This window comes from Schistocerca cancellata, chromosome 4 (genome assembly GCF_023864275.1).
Source record: "Schistocerca cancellata isolate TAMUIC-IGC-003103 chromosome 4, iqSchCanc2.1, whole genome shotgun sequence".
Lineage (NCBI taxonomy): Eukaryota > Metazoa > Arthropoda > Insecta > Orthoptera > Acrididae > Schistocerca > Schistocerca cancellata.
The window spans coordinates 505,067,792-505,074,017 of record NC_064629.1 but is presented as its reverse complement, the minus strand read 5'-3'; the positions used below and the strand labels follow the sequence as shown (position 1 = coordinate 505,074,017).

The window sequence follows — 6,226 nt, the reverse complement described above, 5'->3', positions numbered from 1 at the left end:
ATGGACTCTGGAGCACATTAATTGAAAATGCAAGTCTCATTTTACTACTCATACCGCCTCAGTGCAGACAAAAACTCATCATTTCAGTATGGCTTGCCAAGCCACATTTGCAGAAAAACGTTGCCTTGTTTTCCAGTGCAGATGCACAGAGAAATGCTGTTCATTGTTATCTCACATATACAAACCAGACTGCAGCTACATATCACTCTCTTTCCTTCTCAGTACACTGCAGAGAAGCCACGTTTCTTACCACACTATAAAACAATAAGCGAACAGATCGGAAGACAGAACAGAATAGGAATCTTAGTCTGTCTTCAAACCAACAGGCCAGCCCTCAGATCTCATTGGCTGAGCCCCAATGATCCAAAGACCTTAGTTAAGGTAAAAAAAAGCATAGCAGAAACAGTAGTGACTACTTAGATATCACAGTAAAAGAGTGCTCGCAAGTCACAAGCATGTAAAACATACAGGGTAGTTTGCGATAATAACATACAAATTTCATCAGACTACTTCAATATAAGAGAGCAGAATTGGAATGGTATCTGATGAGAGATCAGCAGAGCACATTCCAGGCTACTTTAGAGCAAAAGCTGGTTTAATGCAGTTCTCCATGCTACTCTATCCTGTGCAAGCCTCTTCATCTCCGAATAACTACTGCAACCTACATCCTTCTGAATCTGCTTAATGTATTCATCTCTAGGTCTCCCTCTACGATTTTTACCCTCCACGCTTCGCTCCAATACTAAATTGGAGATCCCTTGATGCCTCAGAGCGTGTCCTGCCAACCGATCCCTTCTTCTAGTAAAGTTGTGCCACAAATTCCTCTTCTTCCCAATTCTATTCAGTACCTCCTCATTAGTTACGTTGATATGCCCATCTAATCTTCAGCATTCTTCTGTAGTACCACATTTCGAAAGCTTCTATTCTCTTCTTGTCTAAACTATTTATCGTCCATGTTTCACTTCCACACATGGCTACACTCCATACAAATACTTTCAGAAAAGACTACCTAACACTTACATAAATACTCGATGTTAACAAATTTCTCTTCTTCAGAAACGCTTTCCTTGCCATAGTCAGCCTACATTTTCTATTCTCCCTACTTCGACAGTCATCAGTTATTTTGCTTCCCAAACAGCATAACTCATTTACTAATTTAAGTGTCACATTTCCTAATCTAATTTCCTCAGCATCACCTGATTTAATTTGACTACATTCCATTATCCTCGTTTTTCTTTTGTTGGTGTTCGTCTTATATCCTCCTTTCAAGACACTGTCCATTCCGTTCAGCTGCCCTTCCAGGTCCTTTGCTGACTCTGACAGAATTACAATGACGTCGGCAAACCTCTGAGTTTTTAGTTCTTCTCCATGCATTTTAATTCCTACTCCAAATTTGTCTGATGTTTCTTTCATTGCTTGCTCAATATACAGATTGAATAACATCGGAGATAGGCTACAACCCTGTCTCACTTCCCTCTTAAACACTACTTCCCTTTCATGCCCCTCGACTCTTCTAACTGCCATCTGGATTCTGTACAAATTGTAAATAACCTTTCGCTCCCTGTATTTTACCCTTGCCACCTTCAGAATTTGAAAGATAGTATTTCAGTCAACATTGTCAAAAGCTTTCTTTAAGTCTACAAGAGCTAGAAACGTAGGTTTGCCTCTCCTTAACCTGTATTCTAAGATAAGTCGTAGAGTCAGTATTGCCTCACGTGTTCCAACATTCCTACGGAATCCAAATTGATCTTTCCCGAGGTCGGCTTCTGCCAGGTTTTCAATTCGTCTGTAAATAATTAGTGTTAGTATTTTGCAACCGTGGCTTATTAAACTTTTAGTTCGGTAAATTTCCACTTGTCAGTACTTGCTTTCTTCGGGATTGGAATTATTATATTCTTCCTGAAGTGTGAGGGTATTTCGCCTTTCTCATTCATCTTGCTCACTAGATGGAAGAGTTTTGTCACGGCTGGCTCTCCCAAGGCTATCAGTAGTTGTAATGGAATGTTGTCTACTCCCGGGGCCTTGTTTCGACTTAGGTCTTTTAGTGCTGTCTCTAATTCTTCACCCAGTATCATGTCTCCAATTTCATTTTCATCTTCATCTTCGTCCTCTTCCATTCCCATAATATTGCCCTCAAGTAGATCGCCCTTGTATAGACCCTCTATACACTTCTTCCACCTTCCTGCTTTCCCTTCTTTATTTAGGACTGGTTTTCCATCTGAGCTCTTGATATTCATACAGGTGGTTCTCTTTTCCCAACTGTCTCTTTAATTTTCCTGTATGCAGTGTCTATCTTACCCCTAGTGATACATGCTTCTACATCCTTTCATTTTTCTTCTAGCCATCCCTGCTTAGCCATTTTGTATTTCCTGCTGATCTCATTTTTAAGACGTTTGTATTCCTTTTCGCCTGCTTCAGTTACTGCGTTTTTATATTTTCTCCTTTCATCAATTAAATTCAGTATTTCTTCTGTTACCCATGGATTTCTACTAGCCCTCGTCTTTTTGTCTACTTGATCCTCTGCTGCCTTCACTACTTCATCTCTCGAAGCTACCCATTTTTCTTCTACTGTATCTCTTTCCCCGGTTCTTGTCAATCGTTCCCTAACGCTCTCTCTGAAACTATCTACAGCCTTTGGTTCTTTCAGTTTATCCAGGTCCCATCTTCTTAAATTTCTACCTTTTTGCAGGTTCTTTAGTTTTAGTCTGCAGCTCATGTGGTCAGAGTCCACATCTGCCCCTGGAAATGTCTTACAATTTAAAACCTGGTTCCTAAATCTCTGTCTTACCATTGAATAATCTGTCTGAGGCCTTCCAGTGTCTCCAGGTCACTTCTACGTATACAACCTTCTTTCATGATTCTTAAACCAAGCGTTAGCTATGATTAAGTTATGCTCTGTGCAAAATTCTACCATGTGGCTTCCTCTTTCATTCCTTACACCTAGTCCATATTCACCAAAGTTACATAAACATAGAAGAATTGCTCAATTATGGCCTTTCTGTGACTTCATTGAAAGTTAGTAAAAATCAACAACAACTTCATAGAATTATGCACATATTTGCAGAACAAAACAAAATAAATGTATATGGTCTATGATAAGGGACTAAAACGATTTTGGACAACACAGGCAAACTGCATTTGATTAAGTACAGTACGACAATAAAATTCAGAGGTGTTGCTGTCCCACGCCTTACTAGCTAACAAGGGAACCTGTACACAATAGTACTTTATTATCATTATTATTATTATTAATAGTAGTAGCAGTTTTGCTTATCTGTATATTTCTCTTACAGACATATTGGATATGTCTTGAAATTACGGTTTAACGATAACAAAAATGGTGTAATTCAGATATGCAGACATCTACAAACTAACAGGTCTAGAATGACGATGATGCAACAAGACTTTTTGTAGGATTCATCGCGGCATTTGCCTGAAATAATTTAGGGAGAGCACCGAAAATCTAAAGCACCATGGCTTGTTGAAGACTGGGGCCTCCACTCTCCCAAATATAAGGCCACTCTGCTTAAAACAGTGCTACCTCACTTGGTTTAACACTATTCTACAATACAGTTTTATAAATAAGTTATAAATTGTGTCACCACTCTTCTATAACGAGTGAGAAGCCGAGCTCAGAAAGAGGACACGATGTTAGTATTGTACATTGCATAGCTTTGGGAGTAAGTCTTTCCAGAAAATAGAAAAAAGAAGGAAATAATATAGTGTGAAAGTTTTACGTGGAATGTTAGATGTCGTATTATCGTCATAATTATTTGTGTAACACTTTTTACCAAACAACAACTTTATGTTATCTAAGTAATCCTTCAACGTATAGAATGTTTGGGGTAACAGGCACTTTTTAACTATCTTTTTAAATATGTTTGTTTTAGCAATTTGTTTAATCAGACAACCCTGCGAGAGAGAAATCCGGGTTTTTGCGCTCTCGTAATAAACTGTAATAACAGTTTGTTTAGTATAAATTACTCATTAAATACGTGTATCAGTGCGCTTTTTATGCTAAAAGTTAAAGGTATCACTTTCCTTTACGTATTAGTCTAGAAAAGGCGAAAAGATCATAAGGTCGGAATGTAGTAGTATATTTGTTTACGTTTTGGCACAATTAACATAGAGAATCCCGTTTAATTATTCTGTATCTTTTTCCAACATTGTAATCTGAGCCTGTCCATTCACTGATAAGTTTATATTTCCAGAAAGTAGCGTAAATCTTAATTTGGTTGATTTAGAATCTTTCGCACTAGTCGATTGTTTACGTGCAGTTTGCATACAATAAAATTACTTTCTATTATGATTAAGACAATTTAGGGGATACTGCCGTTGAATGAGTGCTAAGCTCTTGTTGTAAGCGGAAATACATAACTTTTTACGTTATGTCATACACCTGAAGCGCTAACCTGTAGGCCTAATTTTTGCTGATCATAAGTAACGGAAATTAGTGTAGTGTAAAGTATGTTAAGTGGTTTAATCCCATTTCTAAGGGTGTAATCTGTGATGCAATGCGTGATAAGTGTGGATGTTGCTGTAAGAAAGTCAAAGATAGTGTGGTATGTGTAGGCTGTGGTTTGGAATTTCACTGGGATGACTGTAACGGGGAACAGAATGGGGAACTCAACGAGGCTCTCCCATGGAACTGTAGGCTTTGAAAAAAATACGGGAGACTCGCTGAGCAGGAGGCAAAAATTTGTGCCCTTCACGCTGAATAAGATCACCCGAAATTTGAACTATGTAGGTTGAAGGCGGAGAAAGATCTTGGGAACTGGGCAAAGGTGACACGCAATGGGCGAAAGAAGAACAGCTCTTCAGCTTTATCACATCTGACCTAACAGTATCTAATAAACTTGGTTTGTTGCCTTAAGTAGGAGGGGAAGAGCCTCGTCCAGCTGTAGGTCACAGTAGTGTACAGCAGACTTCTAGCAAAGAAACTCAATGTAGGTCAGGTACCAAAAGAGCGTAGGAAGAAATGAGTGTTGTTGCTGGGTACTAGTCATGGGAGGGGTGTAGGCCAGATGTTACGGGGCAGATTGGGCAGGGTAGCAGACCACAAGTATAGCCTTAGCCAGGTGGCAGAGTACCTAGGGAAGTTGTGCAAAGGTTTTGGCAAAGAGGATCAAGTTATTATAGTTGGTGGAGCAAGGAACAGCGTGCATAAGAGCAGTAATTGCATTAGGGGTCACCTGGATGAAATAAGACAACGGACGTGCCGCAGTGGTAACACCGGTTCCCATCAGAACACCGAAGTTACGCGCTGTTGGGCTGGGCTTGCACTTGGATGGGTGACCATCCGATCTACCAAGCGCTGTTGGCAAGCGGGGCGCTCTCAGCCCTTGTGAGGCAAACGGAGGAGCTACTTTATTGAGAAGCAGCGGCTCCGGTCTCGTAAACTGACTTATGGCCGGGAGAGCGGTGTGCTGACCACATGCCCCTCCGTATCCGCATCCAGTGACGCCTGTGGGCTAAGGATGACACGGCGGCCGGTTGGCACCGTTGGGCGTTAAAGGCCTGTTCGGATGGAGTCTAGTTTTTATTTTAGTTTTTTTTTACCTGCAGGAAATAGGAGTGGCAACTACTCACACAAGTGTGAGTTTTTTGGAAGTCCTGCATTTCCCTGACCAGCCCTTGGTAAACATTGCCTTGTGCTGTGTAACCAATGAGTCGAGCAGGCTGCTGCTAACTGAAACGAAATCTCATGTGAGTGCAATGCCAATTGCTACAACTGGTAGATGGAAACGTACTAGACATGGCCTACAACTGAATAGGAGAGGGAATGATAGGTCGGCTGAGCTTCTTGCAGATAATATCACACATAGCAAGGTCGCTGTGGTTACTGGTGTCAGAGGGGCACCTTTTTTAAGTTAGAATCAGGATTCAGGTACCCTGTTTCGAAAGAAGTGAAAATAACAGAAGAGCCTCACAAAATGCTTAATAAGACGCAGAAAAGTAAGGTTATCTTATTTCATCAGAATATTAGAGGATTGAGTAATAAGGTAAAAGAGCTTCTTGTCTGTTTGGAAAATTTAGAGAGCTCTGGAAAGATAGACATCCTGTGCTTGTTTGAGCACCACATAACCACAGGGTTAGATAAGTTACAAATAAATGATTACACTATTGCAGCTTGTGAGGTAATGGGCGAGTTGAGGCGTCCTGGAAAAGTTCGGAGGTGGCGTGGCCGCGCGGGGGCCTCTCGAGGGCCGCGGCCAGGCAACAACCA

At 40.7% G+C, this 6,226-nt stretch overlaps 1 pseudogene; it reads left to right on the top strand.

Annotated features, from left to right (window-relative positions):
* Nucleotides 1-5,205: 5,205 nt before the first annotated feature.
* LOC126185851 (5S ribosomal RNA) lies at nt 5,206-5,323 on the top strand (annotated as a pseudogene).
* Nucleotides 5,324-6,226: the final 903 nt, after the last annotated feature.